Source organism: Haematobia irritans, chromosome 1 (genome assembly GCF_050003625.1).
Source record: "Haematobia irritans isolate KBUSLIRL chromosome 1, ASM5000362v1, whole genome shotgun sequence".
NCBI classification, from domain to species: domain Eukaryota; kingdom Metazoa; phylum Arthropoda; class Insecta; order Diptera; family Muscidae; genus Haematobia; species Haematobia irritans.
The window spans coordinates 143,437,355-143,458,258 of NC_134397.1; the positions used below are offsets into that span (position 1 = coordinate 143,437,355).

The 20,904-nt window shown below is 34.8% G+C and overlaps 1 long non-coding RNA gene across 1 annotated transcript in view; it reads left to right on the forward strand.

The window, feature by feature from the left end:
* Positions 1 to 20,321, forward strand: part of LOC142242645 (uncharacterized) — a 36,246-nt gene extending 15,925 nt beyond the window's left edge. The window contains exon 3 of the long non-coding RNA XR_012724160.1: positions 20,238 to 20,321. This is a non-coding gene — a long non-coding RNA (uncharacterized LOC142242645). The remainder of the gene's footprint in view (positions 1 to 20,237) is intronic.
* Positions 20,322 to 20,904: the final 583 nt, after the last annotated feature.

The following is a 20,904-nucleotide window of genomic DNA, read 5'->3' on the forward strand; positions in this document are numbered from 1 at the left end:
AAAAGGGTTTCTTGAAACTGTCGCAATATATAAAGATTGTTTGGTTATGTTCACCACTTGTTTTGATGTGCGACCAAACATACGTGCTTGTAACCAAGTATATCACGTTAATATTCTCCTAACAAACATATTATTTTTAAACACAAACATATACAAATATTTTTTTATCCGTGTTACAGAACTGGTTCATGATTTAATGCGATATATATATATAATTAGATATGGAGCTATATTTAGTATATATAATTAGATATATAACCTTTAGATTATAACCTTTACCTCTAACATTTACCCATTCCTAACAATACATCCCAACAAAGAAATTGGAAAGTACTTCTAAAGGCACAACTTTAAAAGACCTTCCAACAATGCACTTTCAAGTATGTTCTTTATTTTAACTACTCAGGAAGTTCTTTTAATTCAATTTTTTTTTAACTCGCTTTTTTCATATTTTTAAAGGGTGATTTTAACTTCTTAGGAATATTAAAATGCCACAAATTATTTAAATTTTGTTGAAAAAATGCTAAATCCATTCTAGAAAAACAGCGAATTTTTGAGGTTAAGCGTTTCAAACAAGCCTTAGGTTGCATTAAAAATCATAAAAAATTATAAAATTTATTTACTTGGCAAAATATAATAAAATTTTTTAATTCACATCCAAAACACTGAATTCAGATCACAGCCTAAAAAATTCATCAAATTTAGTGCAACGGCTGTTGAAATGGTGGACATCAGTCCTATGACAAGCCCACACAGTAAAAAAAGTGTTTTCTTTTCTGAGGAACGAAATTTCAGACAAGCAATGTTTTCTTTTGACGCTAAAAATTTTTCTTTAAAAAATAAAGTAGATTATAGGCAATTGTTCAATCATTTATCATAAATTCGAGTTTATTTGCTATACAAGAAAATACTTTATAAGGAAGGGGAATTTCGTTTGTCTACATTTTCGTTCCTGAGAAAAGTATTTTTTATCACTTCTGCGCCAATTTTTACACCACTTCCGGATCCAACTAGAACATTTTCACTACTTTTTTTGGGATGCTTTTTTATACACTCCACCATAGGATGGCGGGTATATTAACTTTGTCATTCCGTTTGTAACACAATGAAATATTGCTCTAAGACCCCATAAACTATATATATTCTAGGTCGTGGTGAAATTCTGAGTCTATCTAAGCATGTCGGTCTGTCCGACCGACTGTTGAAATCACGCTAACTTCCGAACGAAATAAGCTATCGACTTGAAACTTGGCACAAGTAGTTGTTATTGTTGTAGGTCGGATGTTATTGCAAATGGGCCATATCGGTCCACTTTTACGTACAGCCCTCATATAAACGGACCCACAAATTTGGCTTGCGATTGCTCCGATCCGGATGAAATTTGGTACATGGTGTTAGTATATGGTCTCTAATAATCATGCAAAATTTGGTCCATATCGGTCTACTTTTACGTATAGCCCCCATATAAACCGATCCCCAGTTTTGGCTTGCGGAGCCTTAAAGAGAACAAAATTTCATCCGATCCGGCTGAAATTTGGTACATGGTGTTGGTATATAGCCCCCATGTAAAGCGATCCCCAGATTTGACCTCCGGAGCCCCTTGAAGGAGCAAAACTCACCCGATCCGGTTCAAATTTGGAACGTGGTGTTAGTATATGGTCTCTATTATGGTTACCACTCGATCCAAAAATAATCTACCAAAATTGTATTTCTATAGAAAATTTTGTCAAAACTTTATTTCTATAGAAAATTTTGTCAAAACTTTATTTCTATAGAAAATTTTGTCAAAATTTTACTTCTAAATTTAAAAATTTTATTTTATTTCTATAGAAAATTGTGTCAATTAAAAATGACCGATTAAAAACGTATGTAATTCAGATACGTTTTTAATCGGTCTTTTTAATTTAATATATACCACGTGTGGACTTACTTACAATTTAGAAGACGGTGTTAGGAGATTTTAAGATACCTTGCCATCGGTAAGCGTTACCGCAACCCAAGTAATTCGATTGTGGATGGCAGTGTTTAGAAGAAGTTTATACGCAATCCATGGTGGAGCGTATATAAGCTTCGGTCTGGCCGATTTTACGGCCATATATACTTGTTTTTGTTGGGATGTTTACTACATAATTATTATATACATCATGCTACTTTGCCCAGTATATCATGTGTTATGGGGTCTATAAGGAAATTCAGAAATCAATATCGGAATATCGATTTTATTTGGCCTAAACGATATAGTCCATATTAAACGGCCGGCAGTCAAAAAAACCAATATTCTTATCACTAAGCCAAAAAGTTTTTTAACAATTTTCTTTTTGTAGAGATTACACTACATTATTCAGACACTAAGAAACATTGGTAGATAACCTAGCAGGTTGACCCTTGCCATGACTTTATACATTTTATGCCATCTCAAGCAAATATTTGAAAGTGTGCGCGTGTGTTTGTGTTTTTTACGGTTATAGAAAAATCAATTTACTCCACATCCTTTGGTGAATGGTCTGAAAAGAAATGGTAGCAAATTTGGAAATCAGTAAATCCGATTTGCATGGACTTCTGAGGTTTCATTTGAGTGACAGTATCACTAAAATAAGAAGAGTTATATCAAAGTCTGTCAATTCTTAGCTATTGTGCGTCACTGATTGGATACACAATGACAGAACATACAGTGGACCCTAAATATTGTAAATCAAAAACGATCAAATAATTTTTTTTCAGTGTACGTAATTTTTACTTTATTAAGAAAAGTAATTATCTAAATTAAATTAGACAAAACAAAAGCAACCCTACTACAAAACAAGTAAGGAAAGTCTAAAGTCGGCCGGGATCGACTATATTATACCCTGTACCGCTTTGTAGATCCACATTTTCGATACCATATCAAATCCGTCAAATGTGTTAGGTGCTATATATAAAGGTTTATGTTCCACAAACCATTTTAAATATACGCACACTGCAATTCTAGCGTTCATATGTATATTTGATTGTGCATATGTGATGAATCCACCTATTCATTTTCTGCGCTCCCGGATATGATGTTGTTGTTCTGCAAAGCAATAATGCGTGCGCAGTTAAGTGACTGCGAGTGTTGACAACAGGAGTAGGTGGCGACGCACAAGCTATTCGCATTGCAGTGATGAGGGCAGGGGGTGCATTCACTGCAAATGAAGCTGCATATGCAGACTGGGCAAGGGGACAGCCAAGCAAAGTAAACAAAACTCGATTATTAAGTGATGTATGCTTAAGACGATTATGAAGTTTTTGATGTTTGATGATTTTGTGGGTGATTATTGTAGCTATATATGAAAGATGACATTTATGAATTTTCCATGAAAGATGACATTTATGAATTTTCGCCAACACTCCTATGTATATCTTTCGCCCGATATGCTTTTATATGGCCCCAGAAACCAGACTTTTACACTATTTGGCTTGAAATTTTGCACTAGGAGTACAGTGTGCAAACTTTTATTAAAATCGTTCAGATTTGAATATAGCTTCCATATATATCTCTCGCCCGATTTATACTAATATGACACAGAGGCCAAAGTTGTACTCAGTGTTACCAGTGTGCGACTTTAATCGCATTTTGCAACCTTTCTGATATCATGCGACGTTCTGAGCGACTTTTTTACAATATGCAAAATGTGCCACTTTAGTCGCATGCGTGCGACTTAAAGGGAAGTGTTCAATTTTGAAGCAATTTTTAAAAATAGGAATTCATCGCCATGCGACTTACGTGAAGCCACCGTTGTGCAATGGCCCGCCTTGTATACAAAGGGCCATGGACACAAACCCAGTTTCGACTAAAGAGCATAAAGAGCAAAATGTGTTTATGCTGTGGATGCTGAGCGTTTAAAAGCTTCTCTAAGTACTTCACCGCAATGTCTCACATTTGAATTCGGTTATAGTCACTTGTCATCAGCATTGCCACAACGACATTTTATTATGGACCAAGTTTTTTTTCCAAAATCGGACCAAAATGCTCTCCAGTGGACCAAATTTCGAAAAAATGCTTTAAAAATAATTTATTGTTGTACATAGTCATAAATTGACATCGGAATCAAAACACTAACTTTTCAACTTTTTAAAATTTGGAAAAGTAAATTTTTTTGAAAAGGTCCAATTTTTAAATTAAATTTTGCCTAACAATAACAAAAGTTGAAATTCAGTTTACTTCAACTTTCGACTTTTAAGACTACAGGAGGCACTAATTTGGTTTATTTTGGTCCAGTAGGTAACGGATATAAGAAACTCGGAAAAACACACACACTACTTGTTTCTTATATGTTTTTTATACCCTAAACCACATAGTGGTCAGGGTATAATAAGTTTGATCGGCCAAAAAATGTGCCTACCAGAAATATTGATTTAAGAACCCTTAAATTTATACCGATCGACTCAGAATCACCTCCTGAGTCGATCTAGCGTTTGGTGTCCGTCCGTCCGTCTGTCCATGTATTTGTTGTTCACAGGATTCCGGTCGCAATTATTAACCGATATTGATGAAATTTGGTACAGGGAGTTTTTTGGGCACAAGGACGAACGCTATTGAATTTTGAAGAAATCGGATCAAATTTAGATATAGCTCCCATATATATGTATCGCCCGATTTCGACAAATGGGGTCAAGTTGCGCGTTTTTTCAGACGGATCATCACCAAATTTGGCAAAAGGTAATCTTTTCCATCGCCCTTCAAGTCTGCAAAATTTCATCCAAATCGGTTCAGATTTAGATATAGCTCTCATATATATGTATCGCTCGATTTTCCCAAATTTGGCCACAAAACCTTTATATATCAACCGATCTTACTCAAAGTTGGCTAAATATAATCTTCTATACACTAACTATATGTGCCAAAAATCATCGAAATCGTTTCAGATTTAGCTATAGCTCCCATATATATGTACCGCCCGATTTTTCTAAATTTGGCCATAAAACCCTTATTTATCAACCGATCTTACCAAAATTTGGCTAAATGTAGTCTTCTATAGCACTAACTATATGTGCAAAAAATCATCGAAATCGGTTCAGATTTAGATATAGCTCCCATATGTATAGCCCTATTATCCCAAATTTGGCCATAGAACCCTTATTTATTAACCGATCTTACTAAAAGTTGGCCAGATCCAGTCATCTATAGTTCTAACTATATGTGCAAAATTTCATCGAAATCGGTTCAGATGTAGATATAGCTCCCATATATGTATCACCCGATTTCGAAAAATTCGCCCCTAATAACCTTATGTTTGACCATACAGGCCTCATTTCTTAACTGATCTTACTCAAATCTTGCACAAGGTAACCTTTTGTGGTATTAATCAAACCCGCAAAATATTATGCAAATTGGTTCAGATTTAGATATAGCTTCCATATATATGCATCGCTCGATTTTCCCAAATTTGGCCATAGTAATCTTATTTATTAACCAATGTTACTCAAATTTCAAATGTTGTACTTATACGTACTTGTAGCTCTTACATAAGAATATTGCTCGATTTTTACAAATTTGTATTTATTACCCACACTAATTTAACGATTTTTTCTTTTTTAATAATGGGCTCAATATTAGTGGCATACTCACTCCGTAGGTGCAATATCAACACAGCCAGTGTTGCTAGAAGTAGGGGAAATTCCCTATATGTAGGGTTTTTCTAATATTTAACGTCTTGTAGGGACGTAGGGCCACAATGTAGGACATTTTCACTCAACACAATTTGTAATAATTTTTACATTTTGGTGGCTCTGGAGGAGGAAATTAGAAGCCGGCAAGGCTTGATCTTTAACAATGTGTGGTAAATTTTATTCCTGTAGAAAATTTTGTCAACATTTTATTTCTATAGAACAATTTGTCAAAATTGTATTTCTATAGAAATTTTTTTCAAAATATTATTTCTATAAAAAATTTTCTCAAAATTTTATTTCTGTGGGATTTTGTCTCAAAATTTTTTTCTATAGAAAAATTTCTCACAAAAATTTGTTTATAGAAACTTTTTCCAAAATTTTATTTTTATAAAGATTAAACAAAAAAGATTACTAATTTGGGTAGAATTCTACCAACTGTGGCAACCGTGGTCGTAATACAAATTTATATTCTAAGTTATAGACGTTGCATATTCATGTTTTATGATAATAAAGTACTTAGAACCATTTTTGTTTTGTAAAATTTTTTAAATTTAACGAAATATATAGTAGGGAAAATTGTTTGGGAATGTATGGGAAAGTAGGACACTTTTTTGTCCTTGTAGGGTAAACCGAACATTTTCCCTGGCAACATTGACTATGAGCTATAGTCAGATTGACACAAAGCACCCATAGACATGTACCTCTTAATTTTCTTAAATATGCAACTGCGGTTTATCTCCCAGATCTAAATGTTACCCCACAAATGCTTATGATTACTAATTCTGTAATGGTGGTTTAGGGTATTATATAGTCGGCCCCGCCCGACTTTCTACTTTACTTACTTGTTTATTATAACCCCCATATTAGAGTGACCGCAACTTATATGGGGCAAAAAAAATGTCGGAATCTTGTTCGCCTTAACCCCACAAAACGAATCCCCTTTCCAGATATTGGGATAGCCAAAACTTGAGCCCGATTAAACGACGTTAACACGTGCCGCCAAACTTTTGGGCCAAAATTTTTTTTTTCAAATTTTGAGCAACGAGCGGCACGCGTTAGCGTTTAATCGGGCTCAAATTTTGGCTATCCCAATATCTGCAAAGGATATTCGTTTTGTGGGATTAAGGCGAATGCTCCTAATGGCAGGTCGCATTTTCGAAGCTGGCGTAACTCGGTTGACTTAGCGACGTCCTTTAATCGGTCTCAAATTTTGGCTATCCAAATATCTGCCCCATATAAGTTGCGGTCACTCTACCCCATATATATCGATCTCCCGATATTACTTCTTGGGCGTCTAGAGACTATATTTTCTAACCGATTTGCTTGAAATTGAAAATCTAGAGGTATTTTAAGATCACAAATAGGTGGGTCGCAAATGGTGCCTATTGGTCCATATTTTGGTATAGCCCCCATATAGACCGATCTCCCGACTTTATTTCTTGGGCTCCTAGAATAAGTAGTTTTTATCCAATTTACCGGAAATTAGAATTATAGACGTATCTTGGGACCATAAAGAGGTGTGTCAAAAAATGGTCCGTATCGGTCCATGTTTTGGTATAGCCCTTATATGGACTGATCTACCGATTTTACTTCTTAGGCTTTTAGAATTTGTAGTTTTCACTCAATTCGTCTGAAAGTGGAATTCTAGAGGTATTTGAGGAACATTAAGAGATGGTGATTATTGGTCCATTTTTTGGTATAGCCCCCATATAGACCTAACTCCCGAATTTATTACTAGGACTTCTGGAATCCAGCTGACCATGTTTTAGTATAGCCTCCACATAGACCGATCTCCAGATTTAACTCCTTGGGCTTCTAGAAACCGTAGTTTTTATTCGATTTGCACAAAAATTTAGATATACTGGAATTTTAAACCCATAAAAATCTGTATCTGTATTTATTTTACCGGTCCATGTGGTAAGGCATCGATATAGACCGATTTCACTTCTTGAGGGTACGCCTAAAGTAAAAATATTTTTCTCCGGAATGAAATTTTAGATAAACGAAATTCCCCTTTCGCATAAAGTATTTTCGTTTAGAGCAAACTAATCCGAATTTTTGATAAGCGATTCAACGATTGTCTCTAAAATGTGTATCAAAAGAAAACTTTGCTTGTCTAAAATTTCGTTCCTCAGAAAAGAAAACACTTCTTTCAGGGTATAGTAGGCGAACTGATCATGAAAATTGCTTAAAACTGAAAATAAAATTTTCAGATTTTACTCATCGCATTCATTTAAATAATGGCGGAAAAATCTACAGATTTAAGATTTCAAATCAAGGCGTTAGTTCATCATATACACGATAGGTTTATGATTTCTCTAAAACTCAAACAAAATTGGTTCTCATAAATCCAGAATCTTATCTAGTTTTCATAGGTAGAATCTTTAAATTTTTTCTTCGGGAAGCGTATTGGTTGAACTGATTGGCTTGGGAGAAGATTTGTCATCAAACCCCCTAAAATTCTATATATTATCAAGTAACCCGCTACGACGAAGAGTTTTTAAAGTAAACTATTATATTTGATTCATGGCGGTGGGTATTTAAGATTCGGCCCGGCCGAAGTTACTGTTGTATATACTTGTTCTTATATGAGATGCACTTATATCCGTTACCTACTGTATAGCGCCATGATGACCAATTTCGAAATTTTCATCAGATTTGCTGTAGTGTTACTTTGCACCCATTATATGACTCGTCAAGTGTGGTTCATATCAGTCGATATTAATATATAGCTGAACCCCCTTTTCCATTTGAAAACAAGTAAGTAAAGTCTAAAGTCGGGCGGGGTCGACTATAATATACCCTTCACCCCTATGTAGGCCAAAACTTGTGTTACCATCTCAACTACTTCACATTCATTATGAGTGCAAATTTGATGGGAGATATATATGGGATCCATATCTAAATCTGAACCGATTTCAACCAAATTTGCCACAATTACTTATACTACTAAACGTACTCTTTGTGCGAAATTTGAAGCAAATCACGGCAAAACCCTGGATTTTGAGGCCATATAAGTTCAAATCGGACGAAATATATATGGGAGCTATATGTAAATCTGAATCGATTTTGATCATATTTGGCACATAAAATAGTATCGTTAAAAGTACCGCTTGTGCAAAATTTGAAGTAAGTCAGGGCAAAACTCTGGCTTTTGAGACCATATAAGTCCAAATCGGACGAAAGATATATATGTGAGCTATATCTAAATCTGAAGCGATTTTAACAAAATTTGACACACTTAACGATACTATTAAACGTACCCCTTGTGCAAAATTTGAAGCAAATCACGACAAAACTCTGGCTTTTGTGGCCATATAAGTTCAAATCGGACGAAAGATATATATGGGAGCTATATCTAAATTTGAACCGATTTCAATCACATTTACAATTTACAAGCATTGGTAGAATGTCAATTCTACCCTCTGTGCAAAATTTCACGAAGATCGGTAGTAAACTTTGGCCTCTGTGGTCATATGAGTCTAAATCGGACGAAAGATATATATGGGAGCTATATCTAAATCTGAACCGTTTTGGCTGATATTTTGCAAGATTTTCGAGATTCATAAAATATTTGGTTGTACGGTATTTCAAGAAAATCGTTTGATAAACACGCTAACTATGACCACATCGGGGATAAATACATATGGCAGCTATATCTAAATCTGAACCGATTTTTTCCAAAACCAATAGCGATTGTCTCTGTCCCAAGAAACGGCCCTATGCCAAATTTGAGGACGATCGGACTTAAATTACGAGCTGTACTTTGTGCACAAAATTACATATACAGACAGACGGACGGACGGACAGACAGCCAGACAGACGGACATCGCTAAATCGACTTAGAATTTAATTCTAAGCCGATCGGTATACTAAAAGATGGGTCTATGACCACTATTTCTTGGCGTTTCATACAAATGCACAAACTTATTATACCCTGTACCACAGTAGTGGTGAAGGGTATAAATAGAGAAGTTGCCAGTTTTTCTAGTAATCTTTTTTTTTACAGTAAAAACATGCAAGAGTTAGGCATAAACAAATCATAATGCAATATATTTCACAGAGTCAATTAGAAGTGTAGTATAACACAAGTATATGCGGCCGTAAGTTCGGCCAAGCCGAATCTTATGTACCCTCCACCATGGATTGCATAGAAACTTGTACTTAAGACTGTCATCAATAATCGAATTACTTGGGTTGTGGTATCTTAAAACTTCTCTACATCGTTTTCTAAATTGTGAGTTGCCATACGTGGCAGATAGCCAGAATTGAAATATGGGGGTCGCTTATATGGGGGCTATATACAATTATGAACTTTATATGGACCACTTTTTGTGTGATTGGGGATCGATTTATCTGAGGGCTATATATAACTATAGACCGATATGGACCTAGTTAGGCATGTTTGTTAACGGCCACATACTAGCACAATGTACCAAATTTCAACTGACTCGGATGAAATTTGCTCCTCCAAGAGGCTCCAAAACCAAATCTCGGGATCAGTTCATATGGGGCTATATATGATTATGGACTGATATGGATCATTTTTGGCACGACTGTTTAATATCATATACTACCATCACGTACCAAATTTCAACCAGATCGGATGAGTTTTGCTACTCCAAAAGGCACCGGAGTTCAAATCTGGGGATCGGTTTATATGGGGGGTTTATATAATTATGGACTGATTTGAACCAATTCCTGCATGGTTGTTGGATACCATATACTAATATCACGTACCAAATTTCAACAAAATCGGATGAATTTTGATCTTCCAAGGGGCTCCGGAGGTCAAATCTGGGAATCGGTTTATATGGGGCCTATATATAATTATGGACCGATTTCGACCAATTTTTTCATGGGTATTTGAGGCCATACATTAAGACCACGTACCAAATTTGAACTGAATTAGATGAATTTTGGTCTTCCAAGAGGCTCCAGAGGTCAAATCTGGTGATCGGTTTATATGGGGGCTATATATAATTATGGACCGATTTCGACCAATTTTTTCATGGGTATTTGAGGCCATACATTAAGACCACGTACCAAATTTCAACTGAATCAGATGAATTTTGGTCTTCCTAGAGGCTCCGGTGGTCAAATCTTGTGATCGGTTTATATGGAGGGTATATATAATTATGGACCGATGTGGACTATTTTTTGCATGGTCATTAGAGACTATATACTAAAACCATGTACCAAATTTCAGCCGAATCGGATGAAATGTGCTTCTCTTAGAGGGTCCGCAAGCCAAATTTGGGGGTTCGTTTATATGGGGGCTATACGTAGGTTAGGTTAGGTTAGGTGGCAGCCCGATGTATCAGGCTCACTTAGACTATTCAGTCCATTGTGATACCACATTGTTGAACTTCTCTCTTATCACTGAGTGCTGCCCGATTCCATGTTAAGCTCAATGACAAGGGACCTCCTTTTTATAGCCGAGTCCGAACGGCGTTCCACATTATAGTGAAACCACTTAGAGAAGCTTTGAAACCCTCAGAAATGTCACCAGCATTACTGAGGTGGGATAATCCACCGCTGAAAAACTTTTTGGTGTTCGGTCGAAGCTGGAATCGAACCCACGACCTTGTGTATGCAAGGCGGGCATGCTAACCATTGCACCACGGTGGCTCCCGGGGGCTATACGTAAAAGTGGACCGATATGGCCCATTTGCAATACCATCCGACCTTCATCAATAACAACTACTTGTGCCAAGTTTCAAGTCGATAGCTTGTTTCGTTCGGAAGTTAGCGTGATTTCAACAGACGGACGGACGGACATGCTCAGATCGACTCAGAATTTCACCACGATCCACAATATATATACTTTATTGGGTCTTCGAGCAATATTTCGATGTGTTTCAAACGGAATGACAAAGTTAATATACCCCCATTCTATGGTGGAGGGTATAAAAATAAACATTTTTGTTGTTATTTTAATTGATTTAAAAGTTTTTAATTGGCTGATGGTAATGTGGTACAGGATGCTTTTCGCGTACATTGCCGTTTGTGTGGCCAAAATACCCACATTTTTATTGTAAAATCGCCACTTCTAAGTCCAAAAACTTGTAAAAATGACTCCAATTTTCCTATACTTCTAATACATATCTATCGACCGATAAATCATTAATACACTTTTACGAAGTTGCCTCAAAATTGGTTCAGATTTACGTGTCTCCCTCATTTTTTTACAAACAATGTGTTCCACCCCAGGGCATTAACCGACTTACATTTTTAGTCTATAGATGCTGTAGAAGTCTTACAAATTTTTATCCAGATCGAGTCAGATTTAAATGTATGTATTTGGGACAAACATCTTAATATATAGCACAAGTTGCCTCAAAATTGGTTCAGATTTACATGCCTCCCACATTTTTTTAGTAACATTGTGTTCCACCCCAGGGCATTAACCGACTTACATTTTTAGTTTATAGATGCAGTAGATGTCTTACAAATTTTTATCCAGATCGAGTCAGATTTAAATGTATGTATTTGGGACAAACATCTTAATATATAGCACACAACACATTTGACGAATTTGATATTGTATCGAAAATGTGGATCTACAAAGTGGTGTAGGGTATAATATAGTCGGCCCCGTCCGACTTTAAACTTTCCTTACTTGTTTGTTTTTATTTTTGAATGTTTTGTCCTATTTTCAAAATGTTGGGGTATTAATTCAAATACAGTTCGAACGTTATTTCATATTTTAGGAGTTTTATTTCATCGTGAAGAAAATATCAAAATTTTTAGGACATTCCTTTATTTTTCTTTGGGACGTTATTTTGTAGAGCCAGATTTTAAGTGTGTCGTTTTTTATTTGATTAGGCATATTACCTAATTGATCAGATGATTTTGAATAACGTTCATTTTTATTTTATGAACTTAACGCATGATATGGAGATCTGCTTAAATAAACGCATACAAACGCATACAATTATTTGCCAATATATGTGTAACCATTACGTCATAAAAATGCCGAAACTGTCGGATGCTAGGTAGATGTAGGTTATCATAAATCGCTATCGACCATGTTATACAATTTTCTCACTTGGTATTGTATCTCTTTCGATATGGCAATATGCACGCACTCATATATCCTTTGATTTTATGATGCCTGTACATGTACTTGAAAAATAAAAAAAGTTCTCGTGAGCCACAGTAATTTGATTGTTAACAAACGCATTCATGTTCATCGTAACAAATGCAATTCTCTTCATGCAAACGAATCGACCATTCCCAGTCAGGATGAAACAAAATCTCCAAAAAAAAGGACAAATCTTGTAAACATTTTGTTTCCCTATTTGTGTAGTGATGTTATTTTCCCAACCATAGTTCACGTTGTTGTTTTTGTTGTTCGTGGTGTTCTATCCTATTGTCCATGAGCAACTTGCAGTTGCTTTGTTTTGTAAGACTATTGTTTTCTCTCTCTCTCTCTTTATCCAATTTCATTGAAATGCAGTGTCACTTGCTCATTCAGTTTGGCCTTTTGTTATGTACTTTACAGTGATTCCTTGTGTAAGCGTACTTGTAAGCTTCGTGTCCACAATTGACATGCCACTTTAGATTTTTGCTTGAATTTGCATGCATTCAATTTGAAGTATATAGTTGGATATGAATTAGTGAAATATAGAATAGAAAATTTTCAATCTACTAGTGTCCAATTATGGTTCATATATACTACTTAAAGCTATCTCTACTGGAACTTATAGAGAAGACAACCATCTACAATTTGAATGAGTACACAAAAAAAAAATTATGCAATATGGATAATGCAGCCTAAATGTCAATAAAATATAACTCCGCTAATCTGGACAGATATATGTAGTTTGACTTATGTCCGGACTACAGTATAATTTAAAATAGTTTAACTACCTAATTGGTTGGATTTTTACTCATATATTTAGTAAAACAATTAAATAAATTTAAAATAAATAAAATAAAACAAGTATATACGGCCGTAAGTTCGGCCAGGCCGAAGCTTATGTACCCTCCACCATGGATTGCGTAGAAACTTCTACTGAAGACTGTCATCCACAATAGAATTACTTGGGTTGCGGTAACACTTGCCGATGGCAAGGTATCTTAAAACTTCCCAACACCGTAATATATAACACAAAGTCCATACGTGGTATATATTAAACTAAAAAGGCCGATTAAATACGTATATAATTAAGTTCAAAAATTCTATAGAAATAAAATTTTGACATTTTCTATAGAAGTAAAATTTGGAAAAAAATTTCTGTGGTAATAAAATTTGGAAAAAATTTACTATAGAAATAAAATTTAGACAAAATTTTCTATAGAAATAACAATTGACAATGTTTTCTATAAAAATAAAATTTTGGTAGATTATTTTTGGCTCGAGTGGCAACCATGATTATGAACCGATATGGACCGGAGATCAAATCTGGAGAACGGTTTATATGGGGGCTATATATAATTATGGACCGATATGGACTAATTCTTGCGTGTTTCTTAGATACCACATACTAACACCATGTTCCAAATTTCAACCGGATCGGATGAATTTTGCTCCTTTAAGAGGCTCCGGAAGTCAAATCTGGGGATCGACTTATATGGGGGCTATATATAATTATGGACCGATATGGACCAATTTTGGCATGCTTGTTAGAGACAATATACTAACACTACGTACCAAAAAACTTCCTAATACCGTAATATATACCACGTAGTCCATACGTGGTATATATTAAACTTAAAATGGCCCATTAAATACGTATATAATTAAGTATGACAAAATTTTCTATAGAAATAAAATTTTGACAACATTTTCTATAGAAGTAAAATTTGGACAAAATTTTCAAAAGATTTAAAATTTTGACAACATTCTCTATGGAATTAAAATTTTGCAAACATTTTCTATTGAAACAAAATGTTACCAAAATTTTCTATAGGAATAAAATTTTGATAAAATTTTCGATAGAAATAAAATTTTGTCAAAATTTTCTATAGAAATAAAATTTTGCTGGATTATTTTTGCTCGAGTGGCAAGCATGATTATTAACCGATATGGACCAATTTTAGTGTGATTGGGGATCGGCCATATATAACTATAGACCGATATGGACCAATTTTGGCATGGTTATTAGCGGCCATATATTAACACCACGTTGCAAATTTCAACCGGATCGTATGAATTTTGCTTGTCCAAGTGGCTCCGGAGTTTAAATCTGGGGATCGGTTTATATAGGGGCTATATATAATTATGGATTGAATGGTTCTTAGAGACTATATATTCTTAAACCATGTACCAAATTTCAGCCGGATAGAATGAAATTTGCTTCTCTTAGAGGATCCGCAAACCAAATTTGGGAATCGGTTTATATGGGGGCTATATGAACCGATATGGACCAATTTTTGCATGGTTGTTAGAGACCCTATACTAACACCACGTACCAAATTTCAACCGGATCGGATGAATTTTGCTCCTCTAAGAGGCTCCGGAGTTCAAATCTGGAGATCGGTTTTAATGGGGGCTATATATAATTATGGACCGATATGTACCACTTTTTGCATGGTTGTTAGAGACCATATACTAACACCATGTACCAAATTTCAGCCAGATCGGAGGAAATTTGCTTTTCTTAGAGCAATCGCAAGCCAAATTTGGGGGTCCGTTTATATGGGGGCTATACGTAAAAGTGGACCGATATGGACCAATTTTTGCATGGTTGGTAGATGGTACTAACACCATGTACCAAATTTCAGCTAGATCGGATGAAATTTGCTTCTCTTAGAGCAATCGCAAGCCAAATTTGGGGGTCCGTTTATATGGGAGCTATACGTAAAAGTGGACCGATATGGACCAATTTTTGCATGGTTGTTAGAGACCATATACTAACACCATTTACCAAATTTCAGCCTGATCGGATGAAATTTGCTTCTTTTAGAGCAATCGCAAGCCAAATTTGGGGGTCCGTTTATATGGGGGCTATTCGTAAAAGTGGACCGATATGGAGCAATTTTTGCATGATTGTTAGAGACCATATACTAACACCATGTACCAAATTTCAGCTGGATCGGATGAAATTTGCTTCTCTTAGAGCAATCGCAAGTCCGTTTATATGGGGGCTATACGTAAAAGTGGACCGATATGGCCCATTTGCAATACCATCCGACCTACATCAATAGCAACTACTTGTGCCAAGTTTCAAGTCGATAGCTTGTTTCGTTCGGAAGTTAGCGTGATTTCAACAGACGGACGGACGGACGGACATGCTCAGATCGACTCAGAATTTCACCACGACCCAGAATATATATATATATATATATATATATATATATATATATATATATATATATATATATATATATATATATATATATATATATATATATATATATATATATATATATATATATATATATATATATATATATATATATATATATATATATATATATATATATATATATATATATATATATATATATATATATATATATATATATATATATATATATATATATATATATATATATATATATATATATATATATATATATATATATATATATATTTTATGGGGTCTTAGAGCAATATTTCGGTGTGTTACAAACGGAATGACAAAGTTAATATACCCCCATCCTATGGTGGAGGGTATAAAAAGAAAAACAAAACATATTAAATTAATTTTTAAAGATATAATTCATGTATAAAAAAATTAGAGTATCCACTTAAATTTTTTGAGTGCATAAAGTATGAAGTTATTTCATTCGCCCGAACTGAAACATGTACAGCCTAGGCGTGTATAAATTTGTATCTGACGTTTTCTTTTCAATGACTCAATTGATCGTGTTCCTTAATCTACTTTGTCCATAAAGCTCGAATAATAATTAATTGTAAATTAAAAGGAATCTACTATAGCTCCTAATATCAGGCATTTCTGTTTAGATTGAGATAAAGCACTTAATTTTCCTACACTTTAAATTTTCTAAACGGCGGTTTATCTCCCAAACCTATATCAATGATACCCCACAAATGCTTATGTTTACTAATTCGGAGGAGATGATTTAGGGTATGATATAGTCGGGCCCGCCCGACTTTCTACTTTACTTGCTTGTTTTAATTTTAAAAACATTGTTTATATTCAATTATATTGAATGGGTCATAACATCCACATTTTTACTAAAATTGGGTGATATGAAAGCCCTAATGCAAGTCATACCGCCTACAAATCAGTTTGGGCGATATGTCCGTTGAGGGATGTGACCGGACGCCAATATTTTTGGAGTGTACGAGAAGTAAAATCTGCATATTTTACTTTTAGTTTAGAGCAATTTGGATGACCAGTCCTCTCAAAAAGTGAAATCGGTTTATATGGAGGCTTTACAAAAATATGGACCTTTAAAAACTGAACGCGACGTAGTCTTTTTTATAATCTCCGTCCGCTAACTTCCGAACGAAGCAAGCTATCGACTTGAAACTTGGCACAAGTAGTTGTTATTGATGTAGGTCAGATGGTACTGCAAATGGGCCATATAGGTTCACTTTTACGTATATCCCCCATATAAACGGACCCCCAGATTTTGCTTGCGGAGAGAAGAAGAGAAGCACATTTCATCCTTTCTGGCAGAAATTTGGTAGAATATGGTATCTAACAAACATGCAAAAATTGGTCCATATCGGCCCATAATTATATATAGCCCCCATATAAACCGATCCCCATATTTGGCTTGCGGAGCTTCTAAGAGAACCAAATTTCATCCGATCCGATTGAAATTTGGTACGTGGTGTTAGTATATGGTCTCTAACAACCATGCCAGAATTGGTCCATACGGTTCATAATTACACACAAAATAATATTATAATTTTTTGAGCTAACAATAAATTGTTGTTCCAGAAAATTTTTAGGTTCAACTAAATTTTTGTTGATATAACAAAATGTTTGTTGATATAACAAAAATAGTTGCTAAAGTGACTAAAATCGCAATTGTATTTACAAAATACGTTGTTAGCTCAAATGTAAACATAATTTTAATTGTATTGACAATCAAATTAATTGATATTTTTTGTGTGTATACATAACCCTTATATAAACCGATCCCCAGATTTGATCTCCGGAGCCTCTTGAAGCAGCAAACTTCATCCGAACCGGTTGAAGCTTAGTACGTGGAGTAAGTATACGGCCCGTATCGATCTATATTATATATAGCCCCCAAACAAACCGATCCCCAATCTCAGAAAAATCACGGTTGCCACTCGAGCCAAAAATAATCTACCAAAATGTTATTGTGGTAGAAAATTTTGTAAAAATTGTATATTTCTATAGAAAATTTTGTCAAAATTGTATTTCTACAGAAAATTGTTTCAACATTTTTTTCAGGAAATTTTGTCGAAATATAATTTCTATAAAAAATTTTGTCAAAAATTTATTTCAATAGAACATTTTGTCAGAATTTTATTTCTGTAGAAAATTTTGTCAAAATTTTATTTCTATAGAAAATTTATGAAGCATTTCATAGTTGGAGAGGAATATTTTGCAAAATCTTCCAAAACATCAAGAATTCTACCAGTCTTCCAAACAGTAAAAAATCTGCCATTTTTGGTAGACTCGTGTTCATAATTTTATATAGCCCCCATAAAAGCTACCCCCATATTTCAATTCTGGCTCTGTATTTACCGCACAAAAGTTCATATCGATTCGTAATAATTATATATATACCAGTCAAGAACTGAGTATATACGAATCGACCTTTCTTTTGCCTACTATATATCCCGCATGGACTATCTTACAATTTAGAAGACGATGTTAAGAAGTTTTAAGATGCCTTTTCATCGGCCGCTACCCAAGTAATTCAATTGTGGATAACCGCCTTCTACCAAAAGAAGTTTTTACGCAATCCATGGTGGAGGTTACATAAGATTACGACCGTATATGGTTAGGTTAGGTGGCAGCCCAATGTATCAGGCTCACTTAGACTATTCAGTCCATTGTGATACCACATTGGTGAACTTCTCTCTCATCACTGAGTGCTGCCCGATTCCATGCTAAGCTCAATGACAAGGGATCTCCTTTTTATAGCCGAGTCCGAACGGGGTTCCACATTGCAGTGAAACCATTTAGAGAAGCTTTGAAACCCTCAGAAATGTCACCAGCATTACTGAGGTGGGATAATCTACTGTTGAAAAACTTTTTAGGTGTTCGGTCGAAGCAGGAATCGAACCCACGACCTTGTGTATGCAAGGTGGGCATGCTAACCATTGCACCGCGGTGGCTCCGGCCGTATATATTTGTTAGGCTTAAAATACCTCTAAAAAGAAAAAAAATATGCAAAAGTTTTCCAATTAAAGTATGAATTGAGCTTTAAAAAATATTCAATTAAATATTTAATTGATTCAAAAATATTTTTAATTGAAACAAAAATCAATCACAAAAAATATTAGAATCAATTAATTTTTTAATTGTCTTTTAATTAAATTTTTAATTGATAATACCATTTCTGTGATTGAAGAGATTTCAATTAGAAAATTAATTAGATCAATTAATTTCGTGATTGAATCAGAAAAAATGGCATAAAATTTAGCACACATATGTTTGGACCTAAAATACCGCTAGATTTTCAATTTCCGGTAAATCAAATAAAAACTACGGTTAACGGTTGCTGCCCCAGGAATGCAAACCGAACGGTCGGATTACATGAAATTTGGTCTTCCAAGAGGCTCCTGATGTCAAATAATTATATATAGCGCTAATATAAACCGATACGCACGGTTTTTGCACACAAACATCACGTACCAATTTTCAACTGGATCGGATGAAATGTGCTCTTCCACGAGGCTTCAAAGGTCAAATCTGGGGATCGGTTTATATGGGGGCTATATATAATTATGGACCGATATCAACCAATTTTTATTTAATTGTTAGAGGGCATTAATATATACCCTCAACCAAATTTCAATCGGATGGATAAAATTTGCTCTTCCAAGAGGCTCCGAAGGTCAAATTTGGGGATCGTGTTATATGGGCGCTATATATAATTGTGGACAGATATGAACCAATTTTTGTATACATTTTAGAGGGCATATATTAACATCACGTGCCGAATTACAACCGTATCGGATTTACTCCTCCAAGAGGACAGTTACTTATACTAAGTTTCAAGTCCATATCTTGTTTCGTTCCGGAGTTAGCATGATATTACCAATTTCTCCACGTGTTTGTCTAAAATTTCCTTCTAGAGGAAAATATGTTTTCTTTGGGTGTACATCGTTCACTGATTCACAAATTAGCAGGCATACAAAATTTCTCAATAATACCTCCTGACCCCCCACATAATGTCGTTGGCGTCCTTTATATTCACACACCAACTACTAACTAACCAAAGAAAATAATTGCTTGAAAGAACTTATTAAGAATTTCGTGTGACCTCAAAATGCCTACATAATATGGAAAAAATATCATTAACTTTGCTTTCTACTATTCGCATTTTTTTTTGGAATTTTATGAGTCTTGCTCCTACTTTTATTTGTACTTATGTTTTCAGCATAAAGCTTTTGTATTACATAAACGTCTATTTACTACATAATATATGTACATAAAATAATAACGCTGGTTGTCCATTTAATTGTCTTTTTTCTACAGAATCATATTACGTGTCAGTGGGGAAATTGGGTTTAGTGAATTATACCCGTCGTTTACAATATCATCACTAGTACCTTGTCAACAAAAGCTGTGAGTATTTGATATTACCTATATAATTTTTTCGTTTTCCATGCAAAGGATCATAAGTTCAGTCGCAGTTTCGACCGAACACCAACAAGTTTTTCATCGGTGTATTATCCCTCGTCTATAATGCTGGTGATATTTCTGAGTGAAGTGAGAGAAATAGAATCGGACACATCTCTTTGATAAGAGAGTAGTTCACGACCTGTGATACCGCAAGGAACTACAAAGTCCAAGTGAACATAAACAAGTATGTACGGCTGTAAGTTCGGCCAGGCCGAATCTTATGTACCGTCCACCATGGATTGCATAGACAAGTTTCTTACTAAAGACTGTCATCCACAATCGAATTACTTGGGTTGCGGTAACACTTGCCGATGGCAAGGTATCCTAAAATTTCTAAGATAAACACCGTCTTCTCAATTGTAAGTTAGTCCATACGGGATATATATTAACCCAAGGCCGTATTCAGGGGGGGGGGGGTGAGGGGGATCAAACCCCCCCCCCGAAATGAATGAATATTTTTATATAAATAAATATACATTTTTAGCTGCATAGAAAAATCTTACCGAAGATGTTGAAGAAA